A 24,604-nucleotide genomic window follows, 5' to 3' on the forward strand; every position below is an offset into this window, starting at 1 on the left:
GTTCCGCACCACGCAAGGGGAGTGGTGCGGAGTGGGGCTCCGCCAGCGGGGGGACGGCCGCTATAGTGACCGGATCCCGGCACTCGGGTAGGATCCGGCAGTGGGCGGGGTGTGCTCGTTTCTGCGCGGGTGCGGTATCCACAACAGTTTCTTGGCATTTAACTCTGCTTTTCTCTCAACGTTCTCACCTTCGTTCCCTTGTATTTAGTTAGCCTTTTCCTTTTTTTTTTTAAACGGAGCGTGGTTGCAGCCCAGAGGAAACACCCCGACTTTGAAATAGTCATACAGAGATGCGTTTGAGTCCGATTCTAGCCTCCCTAAGCCCCGAAAAAGTGACTAATACCAGTGCACAGTGCCTGGTATATGATAGCAGACAAACATTAGTGCCTATTAATTAGCATTTTTTATCATCACAATAATTAGCAATATCTCTGCTGTTAGGGTCTCAAAGGATCAATAATAAGCATAAATCACTGGAAATTTAGGTGACATACCTTCCCAGGGTAGTTTGGCAAAATGCAGCAAGAGCAGAGAGGGGTCATATATTTATACTAGAATGTTCACTTCTGAGAATTTATCCTAAAGAAAAACACACATAAACCGGATGCTCATTGCAGAATTATTTCAAAAACCAGAGATTGGAAACAAATACCTAATAAGAGTAGAGAGCTAGTTCAATTAGGCTTTATCAATGGTGTGAACGTTATTACCATGTTGTTATTATACTCTAGAAGAATCAAATACTGTGGAAGAAAAGTAAATCTGTATGGATGCCCACTATGATCGGGTATTATTCCATATCTGCAGTCCACCACAGCCATTTGCCCTGTATGGCTGTTGACAGCTTGAGATGTAGTCTGTATTGAGGTGGGCTTTAAGGGTAAATTACACAGTAGCTATTGCAGAATTCGTTTGAGAAAAAGAATGGAAGATATCTCACTTTGAAATAGTGACAACATGTTAGGGAAGGACCGTTTAGGTTAAATAAGACAATTTAATTTCCCCTTTATCTTTTTACTTTATTAATGTGGCTACTAGAACATTCAGCATTCTATATGGGGCGTGCAAGACATATTGCATGCATATTGCATATTACATATGTCTATGGGACAGTGTTAATCCATTTACTGGATATATGATGGTAAACAAGACATTTTTTTACCTCAAATTTTGAACACTCTGTTGAGTAGAGCACAGACAATAAATAACATCATTGTACACAGTGGTAAGTTCTGTGCAGAAAACATAGCTGGGTAAGGGCCAGAAAGTGTGTTTATATTGAGGGTGGTTATTTTAGACAAGATTTGTTCTCCAGAAGTTGGATGTGGGAGGAATTAAGATATCTAAGGATAGAAGGGTGGGGAGAGAATAGGGATGTGGTGTCTTCTGGGAAAAGCCAGGTATGGATTGAGTCTGATAAATCAATTGGGTCCTGGTGGAATCTCTACTGGAGGGAAGAAACCACATCAGGGGAGGAAGGAAAGAGAGAAGGGAAGGTACCAGGGAGAAAGAGCTCAGGGGGCCCACATCGGAAAAGCACAACAAAGCAGACCTGGAGTGGGTATGTTTCAGGTCCTGTAGTTACTGGAGTTCTATGACTTATATACAATAGTACTGTCAGTATGTGTATATACACACTCATATATATTCTCTCTGTCTGGATGTAAGGTGTGCAGAATTGTAAGGGAGACGCACCAGGCTAGGGACTCAAATTCCACCTGCCTTGTAGATTCAGACTCCCTGGCTTACTACCTTGGCACACATGGTCCAAGATGCTACACCATTGCACCTTTCTTCTAGCCAGTGGGAAGGGAGAAAGGTGAAGCCACTTCCATCTGAGGCAGGGGTCCCAACCTCCTTGATCTAATGACTGATGATCTGAGGTGGAGCTGATGCAATAATAATAGAAATAAAGTGCACCATAAATGTTACGTGCTTGAATCATCCCCAAACCATCCCCACTCTGCCCAGGTGCATGGCAAAAATGTCTTCCACAAAACCAGTCCCTGGTACTAAAAATGTTGGGGACCACTGGTAAGGTACGGTTTCCCACCTCAACATAATTCACATTGGAGGCTGGATAATTCTGTATTCCGAGAGTTCGCTTGTGTGTTGTACTTTGTTTCACAGCATTACTGGTTTCTGCCTATTAGATGTCAGTACATACCTCCTTCCACCCCACCAAGAATCACTGCTTTAACTACAACTCTTTTTCCTACACTTCTGCTCCAATTCCACTAATGGCCAGAAGGCCATCACTCAGCCATCCTAGGGGTAAAGCAGTTTTGGTACTGTCTGCTGGTCAGGTAGCCAGCTAAAAGTGAGATCAAGGTGAGAAGATAGCTTGATTCTCCCACACACTGGTTGCTACAGGGAGTGGAAATTCCATAACTGACTGAGGAGGTGGCCCTGTATTTATCATCTTCCAGGCAGAGTTTTCATTATTATTCATTGTCATTCACATGCATGAAAATATCCATGGTGAGGACAACTAAGCACTTAAAAAGTAACAATCCCTTTTGGAAAGATGGTCATTGTTACTCCAGACATCTAACCTTGCAGAGAAACTGGCTTCTGAAGGTTGGATTTTTAAAAACTTGTCTTTTGGCACCATCTGGTGGAAAGAAATCCTAACATGCCTCACGCGCGCGCCTGATGTTTTTACTTGTCTTTTGGTGCCATCTAGTGGAAAAAAATCCTATCATTCCTCACCCTTGTGCCTGATATTTTTAACCTGTCTTTTGGCGCCATCTGGTGGGAAAAAATCCGACCATTCCTCACCCTCTTGCCTGATATTTTCTTTCATTAGCCTCAGGCCTAAAACTCAAATTATAAATAAGCCTTAACTGGATTTTAGCAAAGCTTTAACGGGTCCTTCAAGAGGAGGGCCTCATCAAAGCAGGGTTTCTGACCCTTGGCGTGATTGACCTCCGAGGTTCCTGGGCATTGCAGGATTTTTAGCAGCATTCTTGGCCTCTATTCACTGCATGCCAGTAGCACCATTTGTCACAACCAGAGGTTGCCAAATTTCCCACGCCCTTGCCGGGGAGGGTCAAATTTGCCCCTAGTTGAGAACCATCCCTTGAAAGAGCGCCACTGACTTCCACGGTCCTTAAAGCCATATGTCACAGCAGTCTCCTGTCAGTGAATCCTGGGAGGGGTGGAAGTAGTTCAGAATAATCCTGAACTGTGACACCCAGCTCCAGAGTCCCCCTCAGGGATGCGCAAGTATAGAGCATCCCGCCAGGTATGGGAAGTCGAAGCTAATCTTGTGGGCCTCTTTGGATCCCTCAGGCACCCTCTGTTGCGTGAGTGTTGTGCAGAAGCTGGTTGGGAGCCAGCTCCCTTGCCTGGAAACCTTCTCGAGTCCGTACCTCAAAGCCCCACCCCTCTTCCCCTTAGCTGTGATGACCAAAAATAGCTGCAGACACTGCCGAATATCCCAGGGAGGGGGTGCAAAACCACCTCCAGTTAAGAACCACTGGGGTAGAGAAAAGAGCTGGGCTTGCATGTGGCCTAGTAACAGTTTTCATGGACCCTGCAGACATCTCAGGATCAAGAAGGGCCCTTCTGAATGGTCGGAAGTAGGGTCAAGATGGCCGGGCCTATGTTTGCCCACACGGAGCAGTCAGTAGACTTGAGCCCCTGGCAAGGTCCATGGCACTGGATGAGGTGGCTCTCGGCTACTGGGACAAGTCCTTTATCAAAGGAAGATCTGGGCCGTGCGGTATTTGTGACACATGGGATTCTACAGTTGTACATTTACTTCTCAGCATCTTTCATTCAATGGTACAACGCCTGAGAGCTGGGGCCTGGCCTCATTTGGTTCTGTGTCATTACAGCCCATCATACTAAACGGGAATGAATACTGGTCACGTACAAGGGTAAATGAAATGGGACAGGTTTGGGGAGGGATGGATTGGGCATTTGGGATTAAGAGGTGCAAACTATTATATTAATATATAGAATGGATAAACAATAAGTCTTACTGTATACGACAAGGAACTATACCCAATATCTTGTGATAAAAGATAATGGAAAAGAATATATATATATGTAAAACTGATTCACTTTGCTGTACAGCAGACATTTAACACAACAGTGTAAATCAACTATACTTCAGTAAAATTTTAAAAAAGAAATGAAATGGGACAATAATTGTGATTATTTGCATATCTGCAAACTTAAATAGGATAATGAAGGGATTCTTATGAAATTTCTTGAGATGTGGAAAACAGGCAAAAGATTAATCCCTGTTTATATTATTATATTAAGCGATCAGTACTTTTTTGAGAAATAACGAGGGTCCTGGTCAACTGACCATATAAACTTTCTGAGCTTATTTTTTTTGGGGGGGGGGACTTCCTTTAGGTTTTTTTTGAGCTTATCTTTAATGGTTTTGAATCTTTAGTAGATGAAATTCTTTATCAGTAATTTAAAAAGATGATTAAGGGATTGGTGTGGGATAGAACCAACTAATTTATGAAAGGTTATCCAGGTTTCCAAGTAATAAAAAATTTTGTTTAAATAGCTATAATTATAAAGCACTGTTATGTCTATGGATTAAATCCACAAAACAGTACCCATCTTCATCCACCAGATGGCACATGGTACATAGTTATTGATGGAGAAATGTAAAGTAAAGGGAAATGCCTTATTCTTACGGCCCTAACACTACAGTGACATATGTCATCACATTTAACTGAGTGTGGACTGTACACCAAAAGTTCCATAATATATTTTTTGCCAAGTGAGTTTCCAATTCTCTTCCTTCACATTGTTTTTTAAAGTTATTTTATCTTCAACAACCTCAGGATTGGGTAAAAGTTCATCTCTAAATGATGCTTTCAAACTGTGGTGCTGGAGACTCTTGAGAGTCCCTTGGACTGCAAGGAGATCAAACCAGTCAATCCTAAAGGAAATCAGCCCTGAACATTCAATGGAAGGACTGATGCTGAGGCTCCAATACTTTGGCCACCTGATGTGAAGAGTCAACGGACTGCAAAAGACCCTGATGCTGGGGAAGAAGGAGAGGGGGGCAACAGAGGAAGAGATGGTTGAATGACATTACTGACTTAACAGAACAAACTCTGGGAATGGACAGGAAGCCTTGCATGCTGCTGTCCATGGGGTTGCAAATAGCCTAATAAGACTTAGCGACTGAACAACAGCAATCTCTAAATAATATTGTTAACTTCACCCGGCTAAAATCACTGGTACCCAACAATGTGGCAGGGTTTCTGAGAGCTTCATTTCACACATGGCATGTTTTCTGTTCTCACGAGATATCTTACAGGTCATGACACAGAAGTAAAGCACACCTACCTACAGATACTGTGCAGTATCCCTCTTATGGATTAAGAGAAAATCAGGTTCATAATGTTTCCCCCACTGCTTTCAGATTTTGCTTGGCATGGATAATTGTATTCACACACAACAGCTCATGAAATGGACAAAGACTTATTCTAGGGGATGGAAGATCTGACTTTGTCCCTTACTTGTGTGACCTTGATCTAGTCACTACTTCTTTGAGCCTGTCTTCATCTGTTAATAGAGGAACAGTGATGCCCACCGGGTCCTCTTCATGGCTGTGCTTAATGTGTAACAGCCATAGCTCCTTAGTGTGGATCTGAATTTAGCAGCACTGTCATGAAATGTCCACCAGATGGCAGCCAGAACCTGCAGTTTTCTATCTGTGAAGCGGTTGACTGAATGAGTCTCGGTTCTGGGGCAATTTAGGGCGGTGGGAGGAAGCAGGCTCCAGGTGAGAGGTTCAGATCGCTGCTAATCTGGGAAGAGGGCTTTGATAGTGCTACGACTTTTCTTTTTTACCGCCACCTTGTAAAGTAGGTCACTCTTCAGATAATGTTTCTTTTTTCCTTTCTTTTGATTTCTCTATTTGGCTGCCCCAGGTCTTAGCTGTGGCCCTCGAGATCTTTGATCTTCAACGGGCATGCAGAATCTTTAGTTGTGACATGTGGGGGTCTAGCTCCCTGACCAGGGATCCAACCAGGGCCCCCTCAGAGTCTCAGTCAATGGACCACCAGGAAAGTTTCTCATTTTAGAGCTATTTCTAATGCCAGTTTGAGGAATTTTCTCTTTTGATAGTAATTCAGAACTATAAAAGGACATAATAGCTATATTTGTGTAGATGTTTACTACAGTATTGTTTATGGATAATTGGTGAAATGGAAGCAATTTAGGAACATGGAATATTAGGCAGGCATCAGAATGAACATTATGAATAGTACATAAGTGCATGATCTGATGGATGATAATGATGACTTTATTTAAAAGCAGAATGAGTTATGTGTCATAGTTGAAATAGACAGCATAGTGGCTGTGGAAAGGCATGGTACTAACCTCTGCCATGGCAGAGAGTTAGCAGTCTCTTTCTTTCTGTATCTGTCTATGCGTGTGTTTCTTTCCTTCCTAAATCACATTATTGCTGTCATAGTGATATTTGCAGAACCTGACACTTTAAAAGAGATTTTCATGCTTTGTTCGAAATACAATAATGCCTAATGAATCCAGTATGCTAGGGAAGAGGTGGCATATGTAAATGACTTATGGATCCGATTTTTTTTCTGTTTACTGATTCTTATTTCTCTTAACACAAAAACAATAACAAAAGCGTTTTGGCTAGAAATCTTTCTAAAAGATATTGTATACTCTCCTGCTGTCTCCTACAATTTCCTGAAGATATTTGTTTCTTTCTATCTCATGCTTACTGTAATAAATGTCAGTTTCTTTCCCATGCTAGAATACAATGATGTTTTCGTGTGTAGTTGAAGTATCAGGTTATTTGCCTCTACATGGAATGATCAACTCTCTGCTGAGTTTTGATTTACTTGATGTATTTTGACGGGTTTTCTTTTTTGCTCTGCAGTCTTTTTCTCTCTTGCTGCCTGTCAGGTGTCATTTTTGTGGTTGCCAGCATCTCAGTCTTTGGCAGCCTTTCTGTCCTAATCTCCCACCAAATTTGCTGCTTCTAGTATGCCCTGTTAGAAAATCATACAATCAGGTTTGCTAGAATTATGTACAGAGAGCTCCAAAGAGCTTTTGGCTTTGTATGTTTGGACAGTGGAGACACAGTCACGTCTATTTTAGTTGCTCAAAAGTATTTTGACTTGCTTCTCAGCTCTCGGCTGTTTCCTGGATACACGGAGATCTCAGGGAAATGACCTACGCACAAGGGAGATACTGCTCCAGGGCAAATAAAATATAGACTCTCAGAAACAAAGCACAGTCCTGCTGCAGAGCACAGGGAACTATATCCAATCTCCTGGGATAAACCATAATGGGAAAGAATATTAAAAAATGTTTCCATTTCCAAAATGTGATTTATTGTCATTTTCATTAATATGGCTTTCAAACTATGGAAAAAAGAACATGGTAGATATGTGTATAAGCAAGTCACCCTGTTGTAGAGCAGAAACTAACACAACATTGTATATTGACTATACTTCACTAAAATTTTTTTTTTAAAAAAGAAACAAACACAGTAGTAGTAAATCTAGTCAGTGCCAGCAGATCAATGGAAACTGAAAGCAGAGTCATTCAATCAATAGTCATGAAAAGCCCATGCTTGCATCTGCTCCATTCTTTCCCTGTGCCACATCATCCTTGCCATTCATAGGCTTCATCCTGGTACAAGTTTACCTCCAGTTTACAAAGGAACAACAGGACACTGCACGAAGAACGCATCCAAAGCAGACGCTGCATGAAACAAATCAGAGAATAGTAAATGATGTGGTTCAAGGATCTTTCCCCTCAGCCAACTACTACATAGCATAGATTTTGAACATATAAGGCATATTTTAATATACAAAGCAGTTTGCTAGATGCTATGGAGACTCAAAAGAACTACGCATTTATACTTCCTCCCTCTGATTTTTTTTTTTGTAAAATAAAGAACTGTAGGAGTAGAGTGGACCATTTGTTCAATTAAAATGGAATTAAATGTAATCAACTAAATTAAATAACACTTAATTCTCAGCGAATATATGTGTTACATAAATTTGGTTATTTCTGCTACCCAGGGCCAGTGCTATTTTTTTTTTTTTTTTTTTAGTTCTGGTGTCTAAAGTAAGACTTCAACTCAATGGTGGCCATATTGGGCATATAGACACCCTTCTGAAGAGAGTTTCTATCATTTACTGAATTCCACCCGACTCTTGAAGGTATTTATGGACTTTCAGGATCTGGGAAAACTGATTACACTTCCAAACTTTCTCTTTATTTAAAAAACAAACACACAAAAATTGTCAATAGCCACACACACACACACACACACACACACACACACACACACACACAGCAAACCCACCCCCTATTCTTCAGAATAGTGGTTGAAAGATAAATTTTTGTTCACCACGGTTAGAAATGATCCTTAGTACTGGAGAAATGATGGGAAGGTCTATCCTGCTTTATTGCTTACTCTGGGCAGGTCTAGACTGTCCAGGGAATGAAAGGCCATATATTTGCAGTGAATAGCAGTGTTGTGTCTAGATTAGAAAATACTGTCTGATAGAAAGTTAGTTGAGTACATGGTTCTTTTTTCCATAGTTTGAAAGCTATTATGAATATTAATAGCTTTAATTCATTTCATATTAATGAAAATGACAATGTCCTTTTGTTATCGGAATAAATCACATTTTGGAAACTGAAACATCTATTGAATTCTGGATTGTTCGTGATGGTAGGGACAAGGTTAAATTTTTAAAAAATATTTTCACCAAACATATTGGAATAATCCAAAAGAAACTATTTAGGGCCCTTAAATAATTCCAAACTACATTTTACCCAATAATTAAAAAATTCTTCCATCACATGTTTATAATGTTGTGAAAAATTATGAAATAATTGATATCCTTTCCATCTTTTTGGCTCATTTTCTACTGGAAATGTGACAGGAGACAAGAAAAGGTTAGGAACTAGAGAATACTTTCCTTTCTGGTTATAGGATGCTATGAACATTTACAAATTTGATGATCAATCAGTAGCTTGATAATTGTTGAGAATAATGTATGTACTCAATTTATTAGGTAACCATTTGGTTTTCTTTTAAGCTAAACAAATGCAATCAATTTAACATGCATAATTGGTAAGACCCATAGGAATAAAGTACTAGCTGAATCATTTATTATAGCAGTGGTTCTTAGCTTTGGATTCACACTAGCAGTGTGGAGAGCTTTTAAAAACCACCAACCCTGGCTACCGAGGTCCAGCCCCAGTTGGATCCAGGGTATCCAAAGTGTGGATGGCAAGGCGAGAGAGATATATAGATATAGAGAGAGATAAGGAAAGAATTTGCAGTTAAGAGAATAGAGGAGAGAAAGAGGCTGATATTCCTTGGTTTACACAGAAAACCAATAAAGCCTCAGACAAGGGACTTTCTCTGTTCACGTAGGCTGCAGGTGCCCTCTTGGTCTCCCGGAGGAGTGAAGATGCAGAGCGCCTTCCTGGTCGGGTCTTAGAAGCCCAGGCAAAAAAGTGAATGCAGAGAGCCTCTGTGTTCTAACGGATCAGCTTGAAAAGGAGAGTAAGAGAGAGAGAGAGAGAGAGAGAGAAAGAACTGAAAGAAAGAACGACATGGAGGAACCAGGCTTTCGTGGAAATGGTCCTGGTCCGTCTCTTTATTTTTCAGGGAAGCTTTTATACTTTAAGTTGTACATAGAGATAAATGTAAGAAGCAGAGTCATGCAGGGTCTGCTGCTCTGACCCTTATCTAAAGACAGAGTGTTCTTTGCATACCTTTGTTCTTACAAGGGTCTTACGTTTGTTTACAATATCTTCTGATCTGAAGACTGATTAACATTTTATGGCCCCGTCTTTCTTTCTATTGATAAAGGTTAGTCAGTCAGAAAACTTGTTTTCCCTTAAGATCTGCTTAGTCTTAAGATAGTGATAAGGTTATTCTTACATAGCAAGGATACAACGATTTATAACAAAGAAAGAGGAATACAGTGATTTATAACAAAGAAAAATTCATTAACTCAAAAGTCTAGTATTGCTAACATCAAAACTACAATATTTCTTTTTCTACATTCCAATTACATTGATTAACATACTCCCAGGTGCCTAAGGGTATGGAGGCCTGGCGGCAATCATTAACTCAGCAATGAAACCCTTCACCAACATGATTTTTATCTTTAGAAAAACCCTATGCTAACTAAGACTTTCAAAATACTCCAAACTCTCTGTGCTGTTTATGGTTGAGAGGTTGTAAACAATCATGTGTGCAGTAGCAGGAGTGTGGATAAACCTGTCACACAAGCTAGACTGCCAGCAGAGAGGTTTGAGCTGAGACACTCCTTTCATATGCAGGAGACTATTAACTGGGGCTCTAAGTTAATTTTCCAGAGAAAAGTGGTCAGGGATAGCCCCTGTTAATGTCAGAAGAGTGTAGTATAACAGACAGATTTTGGTTTGGGGGGTAGATGCTCAAGTAGATCCAGGGGACCCCTTGAGTCCTGATCTGCCTTGCCCGTCAGGCCTCTTCTGCATGACCTTGCCATGGGTGGGGTCAGGGAGTCCCTTGAGTCCTGATCCGCCTTTGCCCATCAGGCCTCTTCCTCATGACCTTTACCATAGGTGGGATCTCCCGTACTGGCTCCTGGCATCTGGCCACACTCCAGAATGTTTAAATAACAATCTCTAGGGGCTGGGACTCAGGTATCAGTATTTTTAAAGCTCTCAAGGTGATTTTAATACAAAGCAGAGTTTAGGAAACACTGCTTACTCTTAGTTAAGCTTAAGTAGGTTAGGGGCTCCTTCTTGAACAATTCTTAACAGTCTGTTTCTTTAGTAGTCTTTAGGGACCACTCTGTTTGTTTTGCTTTAAATAAAAGCAAATCGTTCCCAAAGAATGCTCTTATTTCCTTTTGTTCTTCCTGTCTTTTTCTCTGCTCTTGGTTTTTCTGCCATACTGATCAATGTAGCATAACAGCATATGCCATTAGGTCATCCTAAATTTGAATACAGGTTGGGCTGTTTACTAGTTATCACAGATTGGCACTTTATTTAATCTTTAAGCTAGGTTTCTTTGTTTTCTCCCCAGCTATAGCAGTGGTTCTCAACTGGAGGTAATTTTACCCCCAGGAGACATTTGACAACATTGGAGTTTTGACATCTAGTGGGTAGAGGCCAGCAATGTTGTTAACTAAACACCCTACAACACATAGGACATCCTTCGCGGCACAGTATTATCTGGCACCAAATGTCACTAGTGCTGAGGAGAAGGGACTCTGATCTACAGAGTGAGGCAGTGGAGTTTGTACCTGAATTCTCATTCTCTCACTTCCCAGCTGTGTAATCTTGAGCAATTTACTATGCCAGCCTGGATCCATCTGAATATATGAATGTTATTAGCACCTGCTTTGCAGTTGATGGGAGGTTTAAATGGGCTAATGCATGTGGAACAGGAACACAGAGCAGGGAGCAAATTATCTCCAAAATATGTCTCCTTCCATTTTGAGGCATTTGTGGCTTCTTGTCAGTATCTGTGAGATGATTTATTTGATCCTATCCTTGACAATCTCAATTTTTTTTTTCAAATTTTTTACTTTACATTGGAGTACAGCCGATTAACAGTGTTGTGAGTTTCAGGCAGACAGCAAAGGGACTCAATCATACATATACATGTATCCATTCTTCCCCAAATCCCCCTCCCATCCAGACAGCCACATAACATTGAGCGGAGTTCCCTGTGCTATATAGCAGGTCCTTGTTGGTTATCCATTTAAAATACAGCAGTGTGTACATGTCCATCCCCAACTCCCTAACTATCTCTTCCCCCATCCTAACCCCCTGGTAACCATAAGTTTGTTCTCTAAGTCTGTGAGTTGATTTTTTTTTTTTTGGTAAATAAGTTCATTTGAATCATGTCTTCTAAATTTTGCCTATAACGGATGTCATACGATATTTCTCCTTCTCTGTCTGACTTACTTCACTCAGTATGACACTCTCTAGGTCCATCCATGTTGAGACAAATGGGATTATTTCATTCTTTTTAAAGACTGAGTAATATTGCATTGTATATGTGTACCACATTTTTATCCATTCATCTGTCCATGAACATTTACATTGCTTATTTCCATGTCTTGGCCATTGTAAACAGTGCCGCAATGAACAATGGGGTGCATGCATCCTTTCAGACCATGCTGTTCTCCGGATATATGCGCAGGAGTAGGATTGCACGGTCATATGGTAACTCTATTTTTCATTTTCTAAGGAACCTCCATACTATTTCCATCGTGGCTGTACCAGTTTACATTCCCACCAACAGTATAGGAGGGTTCTCTTCTCTCCACACCCTCTCCAGCATTTGTTTTTGGACAACCTCAATGTTACTATTTCGTGACTTGGTGGCAGGAGCGAGAAGCGGGCAGAGTTGTCTTCGAAATGTATCTGTTTTGGATTCCAAATGGAAGACTGCTTTAAATTCCTTCCCCCACCTTTCACACTCCCCTCACATCTTACCACTAGCATGGCCCTTGTGTTGAGGGGGAGTGTTCAAATAAAAACAAGTTTGCCTTTGGTCAAAAAAATGTCAAAGATATTCTTAGTAGTGCTGATTCTAAAAGAAGAGGGTTAATAGCAATGAACGTGGTTTATTAATAAGCTTTATTATTTACAAGAGGCAGATAGCTACAGGAGTCTGAAAGTCAGGAAAGAGCTTCATGCTGGAAACAGCCTTGGGATTATGACTTCAGAAGAAGTCAAAGTTACAAGAGAGAATGAAACTGCCAGGGAGAAGAGAAAAGGGGCTCAGATGTAACACGAGAAATCTCTGCTTGGCTAGTATGAATGCAGACCTACCGTGTGCTTGCCAATCACCTTCCTAATCTGTCTTCTACATTTGACTTTTAGGGAATGTTGTATCCTACTTCTCCAGTCCTCATCTCCAGATGTTCTAAGTCTGGCTTGAAAATGATAAAATGAATCTTTACTGAAGACCATATGGAATGCTCACAAAATTAACTTGGAAATTCCTGTGCTAATTGCTCTCCATTAATTGGGTTCATTAAAAACTTCTGTCATTATAATTATATAATCACATTACAAAGCATTTTAAAATTTGAATTTTTTTTCTCTACGCATGTACTTTTCTTTAGTCATAGTGTGCAATATAGCTAGGTGTGTTTTTAATAACAGCTTTCTTATTGAGATATAACTCACATAGCATCCAGTTCACCCATTCAAAGTATACAGTTCAATGTTTTTTAGTATATTTACAGAGTTGTGTAACTGTTGCCACAATCAATTTGAGAACATTTTCATCACCGCCAAAAGACATCCTATACCCATTAGCTGTCACTCCCTATTTCCCTTCAATCCTCCCTGCTCTAGAGATTTTGTCTCTCTAGATCTGCCTATTCTGGGCATTTCATATAAATGGATTAATTCAATATGTGGGCTTTTGTGTCTGGCTTCTTTCACTTAGCATAAAGTTTTCAAGGTTGTAGCATGTATTAGGACTTCAATCCTTTTTATGGCTGTATAACATTTAGCACTATATCTATTAGAGCTAACATTGTATGGAAAGACCACATTTTGTTTATTCATTCATCAGATGATGGAGATTTGTTTTTTCCCCACCTTTTGGCTCTTGTGAATGGGGCTGTTCTGAATGTTTGTGTACAAGTATTTGAACACTTGTTTTCAATTCTGGGTCACATGGCACTTTTTTTCTTTTTTCTTTTTTTTAAAAAATTTATTATTTTTTAAAATTTTTACTTTACGATACTGTATTGGTTTTGCCATACATTGACATGAATCCACCACGGGTGTGCATGAGTTCCCAATCCTGAACCCTACCTCCCACCTCCCTCTCCATATCATCTCTCTGGGTCATCCCAGTGCACCAGCCCCAAGCATCCTGTATCCTGTATTGAACCTAGACTGGCACTTTTTGAGGAAGTGCCAGAATGCTTTCCAAAGTGGCTGTGTAATCAGCAATATAGGAGTGTTCAAATTTCTCCATATTCTCATCAACACTTGTTCAGTTCAGTTCAGTTCAGTCGCTCAGTCATATCTGACTCTTTGAGACTCCATGGACTGCAGTACACCAGGCTTCCCCGTCCAACTCCCAGAGCTTACTCAAACTCATGTCCATTGAGTCGGTGATGCCATCCAACCATCTCATCCTCTGTCATCACCTTCTTCTCCCTCCTTCAATCTTTCCCAGCATCAAAGTCTTTTCCAATGAGTCAGTTCTTTGCATCAGGTGGCCAAAGTATTGGAGCTTCAGCTTCAGCATCAGTCCTTCCAATGAATATTCAGGACTGATTTCCTTTAGGATAGACTGGTTGGATCTCCTTGCTGTCCAAGGGACTCTCAAGAGTCTCCTCCAACACCACAGTTCAAAAGCATCAATTCTTCGGCAATCAGCTTTCTTTATAGTCCAACTCTCACATCCATACATGACTACTGGAATAACCATAATTTTGACTAGATGGACCTTTGTTGGCAAAGTAATGTCTCTGCTTTTTAATATGCTGTCTAGGTTGGTCATAACTTTTCTACCAAAAAGCAAGCATCTTTTAATTTCATGGCTGCAGTCACCATCTGCAGTGATTTTGGAGCCCCCCAAAATAAAGACTCTCACTGTTTCAATTGTTTCCCCATTGTTGCCATGAAGTGATGGGACCAGATGCCATGATCTTAGTTTCTGAATCTTGAGTTTTAAGCCAACTTTTCACTCTCCTCTTTCACTTTCATCAAGAGGCTCTTTAGTTCTTCTTCGCTTTCTGCCGTAAGTGTGCTGTCATCAGCATATCTGAGGTTATTGATATTTCTCCCGGCAATCTTGATTCCAGCTTGTTCTTCATCCAGTCCAGCATTTTGCATAATGTACTCTGCATATAAGTTAAATAAGCAGGGTGACAATATACAGCCTTGACGTACTCCTTTCCCAATTTGGAAGCTGTCTGTTGTTCCATGTCCAGTTCTAACTGTTGCTTCTTGACCGGCATACAGATTTCTCAGGAGACAGGTCAGATGGTCTGGTATTCTCATCTCTTTAATACTTGTTATTACATGTCTTTTTGATTTTAGTCATTCTAGTGGGTATGAGGAGAAGGCAATGGCACCCCACTCCAGTACTTTTGCCTGGAAAATCCCATGGACGGAGGAGCCTGGTAGGCTGCAGTCCATGGGGTTGCTAGAGTCGGACATGACTGAGCGACTTCACTTTCCCTTTTCACTTTCATGCATTGGAGAAGGAAATGGCAACTCACTCCAGTGTTCTTGCCTGGAGAGTCCCAGAGACGGGGAAGCCTGGTCGGCTGGCGTCTATGGGGTCGCACAGAGTCGGACACGACTGAAGTGACTTAGCAGCAGCAGCAGTGGGTATGAAGTGGCATATCAGTGTGGTGTTGATGATATACTGTTTGTTAAAAATGTTATTTGATTTGCATTTTCCAGATTGTTATTTTTCATAATCAATATTTAAAATGGCTTCAAAATATTCTTTTAATTGCTACAGTATAATTTGCTAGACCATCTTCTATCTGGGAACATTTGTTTCCAATTTTTTACCATTACAGACAGATTTTCTGGCATACCAAATTTCAATGTTTGGATTATTTTCTTAAGCTACTTTCAAGATCCATTTTGAAGTCTTTCTTTATCTACAAAGAATGAATAAAGGAATACACCACTGGAAAATTTTGTGTGATGGACAAAATGTTCTATCATAGATTAATATTTATCATCAAAGGTTTAAACTTGCAGAAAGCTCCCGATAAAGAGATGGATTCCAACCAAGTAGTGAGCATTGGTTTGACCACCTAAGCCATCTTCCAATAGAAATGAAAAGTCCTAATTTACACTTGAATAAAAACAGAACCCTCAACATTCACTATTAAGCTGGTAGATGTAAATTTATTATTAACTAATAATAGATTTTTATTGTATGAGAAACAGGAAATATAAGCAAAAGGAAGGAAGGAAAGATCCCTCTCCTTGGCAATAACCATGGCCTCTTTCTACAAGGTCCCTGGATGAGCATCTTTGAATCATTAGCAGTTCTGAGCTCCTGAAACTTCCATGGTTAAGCCTGAGAAAAATCATGGACAGGCAGTTCTGATAAATACCAGGGACCGCCCCCCCCCCCCCTCCCGCCCGAACTCTGAAACTGCTAGGGGTTCTTCAAGGAAATCCCCTTGAAAAAAAAGTAACATTTGTTTTTATTTTCATTCCTCTTCTGGTTAATTTATATGCATTTGAGAGCAAAATCCATCCAAATATGTGGAAGGTGGTTTCAGTGGGCTCTTGCACTTACTTCAGATAATTTATTTAAAATTGAAATGACATTAATTCCCAAAGCATTAATTAGGCAGCTTGCAGGGTCCATCTTCTGCTAACTTAAATAATTTCCCTAAGTTCTGCTTTACCACTTTTTTAATGCAAAGATATGACATTGAACTAATTTGATTGTTAGAAAAGGGACTTTTTTTGACTGTCAAAAGTAGACCTTTAAAAATATCTTTGCATGTCAGATTATGAATACAGGAATCCTTCTATATATTAGTCACTCACATTCAAACATTCACTGAGTACCTCCTGTGTGTAAGGCAAGATGCTGGGACAATGGACTTAATCACAAAACAGGTTGGGTGCTAGAGAGAAAGACTGACCTTGAGGCAGAAAAGTTGTATTCTGAATGGAATAGTGTTCACTGGCATAGGGATTCTCTGAGGATTCTCTAGATGCCAGCTGTATTCCAATTTCCCTTTTTAGAAGGCCTGCGCATTGGGGTTTTTCCAAGCTCCCAGGTGATGGCCCTGGGGAGTTGAAAACCACTGGTTTAAAGGTACTCAATTCCAATGAATCATCCCTCCTGCTCTCAAAGCTTCAAATGAAAAGATAGGGAGGGACAAGTTAGGGGTTGAAGGTTAAGAGATATCAACTACTACATACAAAATAGATAAGTAACATGGATATATTGTATAGCACAGGGAATCCTAGCCATTGTTTTGTCATCATGTATGATGGGGTATATCTATAAAAATATGGAATCACTATGCTGGACACCTGTAACTAACATGATACTGTAAATTGAGTGTATTTCCATTTTAAAAAGTGAAAAAAAATTAAAAAGGCATATCTGATTATGTCACCCTCTTGATTAAGACACACACACAAAGAGAGAAATGGTGGCAGTTTGGGTAACAATCAGAGAATTCAAAAGAGTTGAGAGAAAGCAGAAAGAATCCAGTGTGGACTGTCACAGAGGGAGGGAGTAGGCATGTTTTAATCAATGTGACACCATTAATAGCTCCTCCTCTCAGACTGCTGTGCCTGATCTTTTAAGGGGGTAGTAGGAGCAGGAAACGCATCTGCTCTTAAAGGACCTGCGTGCATGCTAAGTTGCTTCAGTCGTACCTGACTCTTTGCAATTCCCTGGACTGGAGCCCACCAGGCTCCCCTGTGCATGGGATTCTCCAGGCAAGAATACCGGAGTAAGTTGATATGGCTTCCTGCAGGGTCTTCCTGACCCAGGGACTGAACTGACGTCCCTTACGTCTCCTGCATTGGCAGGCGGGTTCTTTACCACTAGCGCCACCTGGGAAGTCCAAAAGACCTGTAAGGTTCATAAAGTGGCCAGTGCCTTAATTATGAAGAAAAACTTGTTTAAGGAGGACAGGCAGTCTCAACAGTCTTCCAGGGCCAGCAGAAACACTGGAGAGTGTGGTCTGGCAATTTCCTTACCTAAAGGTGGGCACCTGTGCAGAGTGAGAGGCGCCTTGCACACACTTGACAGAGAAACGAGGCTGATTTTTTTTTTCCCAAAGACTCCATACTTGTAACTCTGCACTGTGCTGCTTCTCATTTCTAAATGGCACAGCAGATGGCAGTCCAACATCAAAAGATGGATCCGAGACCACCTCCAATGGTGGCATCTGTGCAAGAGATGGCAGTCTGGGAAGTATATATAGCATCTGAGGAAGCACTGTCCCAGAGAACTTCCTGGGACGATGGAACTGTTCTGTATCTGGACTGTCCAGTACAAAAGCCACCAGCCACATGAGCTCTTGAGTACTTGAAATGTGACTAGTGAGAGTGAGGAACTGACATTTTAATTCTATTTAATTTTAATTAAGTGCCATTTAAATTGAAGTAGCAACATGAGACTAGTGGCTTCTGTACGGAACAGTGCAACTCTAGAGAATGAATCATTTTTTAAAATTTTAGTTTATTTGCTCCTTTATTTTTGGCTGTGCTGGGTCTTGGTTGCTGCACAGGCTTGTCTCCAGTTGGGGTGATTGGGGGCTATTCTCTAGCAGCAGTGAGTGGGCTGCTCTGGTTGCAGAGCACAGGCTCTAGGACGCCCGGGCTTCAGCAGCTGTGGCTCCCAGGCTCTAGAGCTCAGGCTCGGTTGTAGTTGTGGCCAACGGGCTCAGTGGCTCTGTGGCATGCGGGATCTTCCAAGACCAGAGACCGAACCTGTGTCTCCTGCATTGGCAGGCAGATCCTTTACCACTGAGCCACCAAGGAAGCCCCTAGAGAATGAATCTTGATTCTGTCACTTACTACCTGCTTAACTTGGGGCAAATTTCTAAACTTCTTCAAGCCTTGGTTCCCTTGTCTCTATTTCTTGTCAGCTGATGCCAGAACTCCTCCTGGGGATAGAACTCTCCTTACTTGGGAAAATACCCTGATGGAAGATTTGGCTATGAAAACATAGGCCTCAGAGGAGGGTCTGGAAAAGAAATGCAGGTGGAAAATTCAGAGTATAGGCCACTTTAGTGGTCAGCAGAGAGATGTCTGATTTTCCTCATGGACAAAGGGGTAACTTAAAGTTGAAGATTCAAATTAAAGTGTTTTATTCATCCATAAACAAAACCAAACCAAATGACCTCCTTACCTTCAATTCAGCTGTCTTACCTCTAAGTGGTCATGTGTTTGGTCCAAGCCATTCCTCAGCTCCCCAGGTGGCGCTACTGGTAAAGAACCCACTGGCCAATGCAGGAGATATAAGAGATGTGAGTTCGATCCCTGGGTCGGGAAGATTCCCTGGAGGAGGGCATGGCAACCCACTCCAGTATTCTTGCCTGGAGAATCCCACGGACAAAGGAACCTGGCAGGCTATAGTCCAGGGAGTCGCAAAGAGTCGGACACAACTTAGCGTTCATGTGCTCATATGTGGCTAACTGAAAGTGTGTTGATCAAAATAAAGACAAACATGCCTTTTGTCCCTCAAAATATATACTTCTTTTAGGAACAGCTTAGTGTGAGTAGGATGGCATAATTCATCACATTTATTACCTGAATTTTTAACCAGTATTTCTATCCAAGAGACAGAGTACCACGGCAGGATGCTTATAGATTCTGATGCTCAGTATTTAATGATTTGAGGCCTGGGGAATCTTGTATTTTCCGGTATGCTTAGATTTTGAAGGCAAGGGCTCTGGTGGCCTGAGTAAAGACCACTACAGCTCCACTTCTAAAAGCCCAAAAGCAGAATAATAATCCAGGAAAAGCAGTGTTCATTTCAGCAGTTTACTCTCTGTGGTGAATAATAAACACAGGCGTAAACTATACAGAGATATTTTCTTTTTCAGGAGATGGAATTGCCTAAAAAACTTTGGAATTTAAAAAATAGAACCTGAAAATAAATCTTGTCAGAGCTGATAACTAATGCTTGAAACTTTTATCTGCTCTAAGTGCTGAGAGCTGCTAAAACTGTATTAAGAGAAGCACCCCACTTTGTCTCTGAATGATAGGATTTCATAAGTCAGTATTAGGTATGAAGAGTTCCCCACAGACAGTGCATCCTGTCAAGCTCTTCTGTTTTACTGTGTTTGTAAATCATGGAGCATGTCTGAAATATAAAGTAACAGTGGGCTCTGATGTGTGGTAAAGGGTTGCCATTAGTGTCAATTTTTTTCTTCCTTACGCCTTTTCCTAGAGCTCCCATGAGGAAAATACTGGTGGGGAAAGAGAGCACATGATGAGAAATGGAAAATATCTGAGAGGTGCAAGGAACATTTACTTTTTTTGGAGGAGGTTTCCATTTAGAGCCCAAGTCACAGTTTTTTAATATCCCTAAGATTGGTTCATCAGTCAGAAGAGAGAAATCACCAACAAGTTATTTGAACTCTCAGCAGAATAGCTTGTGAAATTCTGGATTTCCACAAAAGATTACTAATATTTTCTTACCATCTCCATGACGCCTCAAACCAGACTGGCATCATAATCTTATGAGGAAACTAAAGTTATATATTTTAGCATCTCCCATGGTTCAGACACAAATGCAGTGAGGTTCGTTTGGAAAAAAAAAATGCTTAAATCTGAAAAGCTACATTGTAGAAGAAAATTCTAACTGTAAATGAAAATGTTCAAGCTAAATCGTTAAGTGAATAAAGCAAGTTATCGAACAGTATATTTAGAGGCATTCCAGTTTTACTGATGACAGAGTAGCTTGGGTTGGATTAACCCTCCTACATGTATAAACTGCAAACATTTGACAAAATATTAACAAAGCAATTATTTGAGGATACTAGAAAGTGACAAAAAGGCTACAGAAATTGGGTTTGACTCTTGAAACAAGGGAACTGCACTGGGTAAGATCCAAGTTTATACAGATTTTCCTCGAAAGGCAATCTCTAGTCTATGCTAAAACTCAAACAGAAAGCTGACCTCATATTGGCTAGAGCTGTCAGGAGACCAAATTAGGAGATGTAAGACTGGCTGGAATTTGAGTGGCAAAATTCTAGAAAGGAGGGAGTCACAGAGGTGGTTGCATGTAATTTCTCCTTAAATCCTATAACCGCATCTCTCATATTCATACAAATGTGTGTACAATCTCCTCTGACATCCTAGGCTGATTCCTGAATCAGGAGGGAGCACCCAAGGATACTGGTGGAAGGCAAAAACTGGAAAGCTCAAAAATGTGGTCAGAGATTTAAGTTCCGGCTCATAACCAGGGAGACAGTCTAGAGTGTGAGTCCTGCCAAGGTATATAGGTTTGGCAAGTACATTGGATTTCTGCTGAAACTCCAGAAAGGTGGCTCCCAGGGTGTTAAAACTGTCACAGGACTAAGAAATTAATCCTAAGACTAAGGACTAATCAAAACAGATCTACTCCTATGAAAGTGTAAAACCAAGCCTCCAGAAGTTCTAGGTTATCAGTCAGTAATTTAACTACCTGGTAAGACAAAAATCAACACTATTTCATCAGATATAACAGAATCTAGATTCTCTAACACATGTCATCTACAATGTCCAATACATGACAAACATTATAAGATATGAAAAAAAGCAGAAACGTGTGACCTATGGTCAGAAAAAGCAGCAGTGGATGAAACAGATGAAAATTTGCAGACAGGAACTTTGAAGGAGCTATTATAATCACATCCAAGAACTTCAATAAAAAATTATTATAATGATTGAGCAGCTGGGAAACTAAAGCAGAGAAATAAAACCTAAAGAACCAAATGAAATTCTAAAACTGTAGAATACAGTAATAGAAGTGAAAAATTCACTGATGGGCTTAACAGCAGCTTGGAATTGGCAGAATAAAGGATAAATGTATTTTAAAGAGAAATCAATAGAAAGTATCCAAATTGAAGAATAAGGTGAAAAGAAGATTGAAAAAAAATGAGCCACCTTCAATGACGGGTGGGCCAATATCAAGTGATCTTACATATGTGTAATTGGTGTCTGAGAAGGTTTGGAGAGAAAGGAGCAGGAAAAAAAATGTCTGAAGAAATAATGGCTGAAAAGTTCCCAATGGTGAAAACCATTGCTTTATAGATCTAAGAGGCTCAGTGGACATTAAGAAGGGAAACTACACAGAAAACTACATCTAGGCACATTACAGTCAAAACGAGGAGAACCAAAGGTAAAGAGAAAATCCTAAAAGCAGCCTGGGGGAGGGAGACACATCAGAAAGCAATGATATGAATTATGTCTGATTTCTCATCAGATACAAGAGCTACCTAGAGATCATGGGATGACATTTTTAAAGAGCCTAAAGAAAAAAAAATTCAACTAGAATTCTATATTCAGTTAAAAAAAAAACAACACAAATCTATATCCAGAGAAAGTGTTTTTTAAAAATAAAAGGGAAAAATTAAAAATATATTTTGAGAAGAACAAATGATGAAGGAATATGCTCCAGGCAGGCAGTGCAGGAAATTAAAAAGGAATTTCTTTAGGCCCAAGGGTAATGTGAAACTGAACAAGACCTGTGAGGCTCCTGGGCACGGAAGCCTTTCTGTGAGCTGCTGCTGCTGCTGCTGCTGCTAAGTCGCTTCAGTCGTGTCCGACTCTGTGCGACCCCATAGTCGGCAGCCCACCAGGCTCCACTGTCCCTGGGATTCTCCAGGCAAGAACACTGGTGTGGGTGCCCCGTTCGTTATTAGTAAGGAACAGACTCCAGCCTCCAAGACCTTCTCCAAGTTTCAAAGGGCAGATTCAAACAGTTGTCAATCAGGGAAGGGAAGGGATGCAGAGACAAGGGAGGAGCAGCCAAGAAGCCTTGGGGCAGAGTCCTGGTATACACAGGAGGGTATCTTTGAGCTCTTCTGTAAAGCTAAAGTGCTATGTGCTCAGTCACTCAGTCGTGTCCGACTCTGCGACCCCATGGACTGTAGCCCACCAGGCTCCTCTGTCCATGGGATTCTCCAGGCAACAATACTGGAGTGGGTTGCCATGTCCTTCTCCAGGGGATCTTCCCGACACAAGGATCGAAACTGCGTCTCTTACATTTTCTGCATTCTGCCTTGGCAGGCAGGTTCCTTACCACTAGGGCCACCTGAGAAACCCTCGCAGACTGAAAACTCCCAGCAAATGCAAGATGTAGCATTCTTCATTTCAGAGACCACGTGAGGCCAGATAAAAGGAACCAAAGAATCTTATCGAGAGCCCACCAGATTATGGAAGACCAGATTAAGGAAGGCCCTGCACATACCCTAATCTTACCAATCGCATTCCTGAACAATTACTATAAAAGCTCTTCATCAAATCCTCCTGGGTTGGGACATACAGTTTTCCAGGGCAGGAGTCCACTGTGTCCCCCTTTTCCTGGTAAAGCAATAAAGCTATTCTTCCCTACTTCTCCCAAAACTCTGTCTTCAAGATTTGATTTGGGGCCAGTGCACAGAGGCTGAGTTTTGAGTGTCACTGTCATTAAAGGCTACCTCAAATACAAAATAATAAAGAAAACTGGAAACGATCAATATTTGCATAAATGCAAAGGCTCTTTTTGTTTTTAATTTTAATTTCTTTAAAATACAACTTACTTTTTAAAGCAAAAGTGATATTTTTCTGTGGCATTAATAATATATATGAAAACAATAATGGGGGGTTAATAGAATTCAAGTGTTACAAAGTCTTTTATTTTATGTGTAGTGGTATAATGTTAAATCTACATAGTTTTTAATAAGTTCAGGATGCATATAATAATGCTTAGAATAACTATAAAAATAATAAAATTATAGATAAAAAGTCAAAGAGGAATTAAAATGGAATAATAAAACATTTGACTAACACAGCAAGAAATAAAAAACAGGAACAACAAAAATTGCACAAATAAATAGTATTCTAAGCTCAGACGGTAAAGCGTCTGCCTACAACGCGGGAGACCCGGGTTCGATCCCTGGGTCGGAAAGATCCCCTGGAGAAGGAAATGGCAACCCATTCCAGTATTCTTGCCTGGAAAATCCCATGGACTGAGGAGCCTGGTAGGCTACAGTCTATGGGATCACAAAGAGTCAGGCACGACTGAGTGACTTCACTTCACTTCACTTCACTTCAAAAGTTATCTAGAAGAATAAACGGGTGGAGAATAACCAAGAAAATAATAAAAAAAGAAAAACTTGATCTACCTGATATAAAAATGATCAATAAAACTATAGTGATGAAAACATGGTGATGCTATTGTGGGAAAAGACAGATCATTGGAAACAGGCCCATGAATATAGGGGAATTAGGTATTCAATAAAAATGGTATTTCAACTTGGTGGTCATGGTAGGGGAACCTACAGCTAACATATTCACTGATGAAAGAGCAAATGCTTCTTCCAAAAACTGGAAAGAAGGCAAGTATATCTGTTCTCACAACTTCTATTCCACATTGTATTTTTTAAAAAATTATTTTACTGAAGTATAGTTGATCTATAATATGTGTTAACTTCTGCCATACAGCAAAGTGACTCTCTTATACACAGACACAGACACACACACACACACACACACACATGTATACACACATACATTCTTTTTCATATTTTTTCCACTATAGTTTATCACAGGGTATTGGATATAGTTTGCTGTGCTATACAGTAGGTCCTTGTTGTTTATCCATTCTCTATATAATAGTTTACATCTAACACTGTATTGTTTTTATTTGCAGATGACATGATCATGTCAAGGTAATTCAATGAAGGCAAGGATAATCTTTTCAAAAAATTCCTGGAACAGCTGGATATCCATATGGGAAAAAGATTAGCCTCAGCCCCAAACTGATCCACAGACTCCACACCATCCCAATCCAAATGCCAGAAGGCTTTTTGGTAGAAATAGATAACCCCATTCTAAAAGGTACATGTTAATGCAACAGACCTAGAATTATAAAAACAATCTTGAAAAA

General features: G+C 40.4%; 1 long non-coding RNA gene across 1 annotated transcript in view; it reads left to right on the forward strand.

The window, feature by feature from the left end:
* The first annotated feature begins 2 nt into the window (after window positions 1-2).
* The window catches only part of LOC138930147 (uncharacterized), a 30,274-nt gene continuing 5,672 nt past the window's right edge, over window positions 3-24,604 (forward strand). The window contains exons 1-2 of the long non-coding RNA XR_011446102.1: window positions 3-87; window positions 24,368-24,555. This is a non-coding gene — a long non-coding RNA (uncharacterized lncRNA). The remainder of the gene's footprint in view (window positions 88-24,367; window positions 24,556-24,604) is intronic.

This window comes from Ovis canadensis, chromosome X (assembly GCF_042477335.2).
Source record: "Ovis canadensis isolate MfBH-ARS-UI-01 breed Bighorn chromosome X, ARS-UI_OviCan_v2, whole genome shotgun sequence".
Classification (NCBI taxonomy): domain Eukaryota; kingdom Metazoa; phylum Chordata; class Mammalia; order Artiodactyla; family Bovidae; genus Ovis; species Ovis canadensis.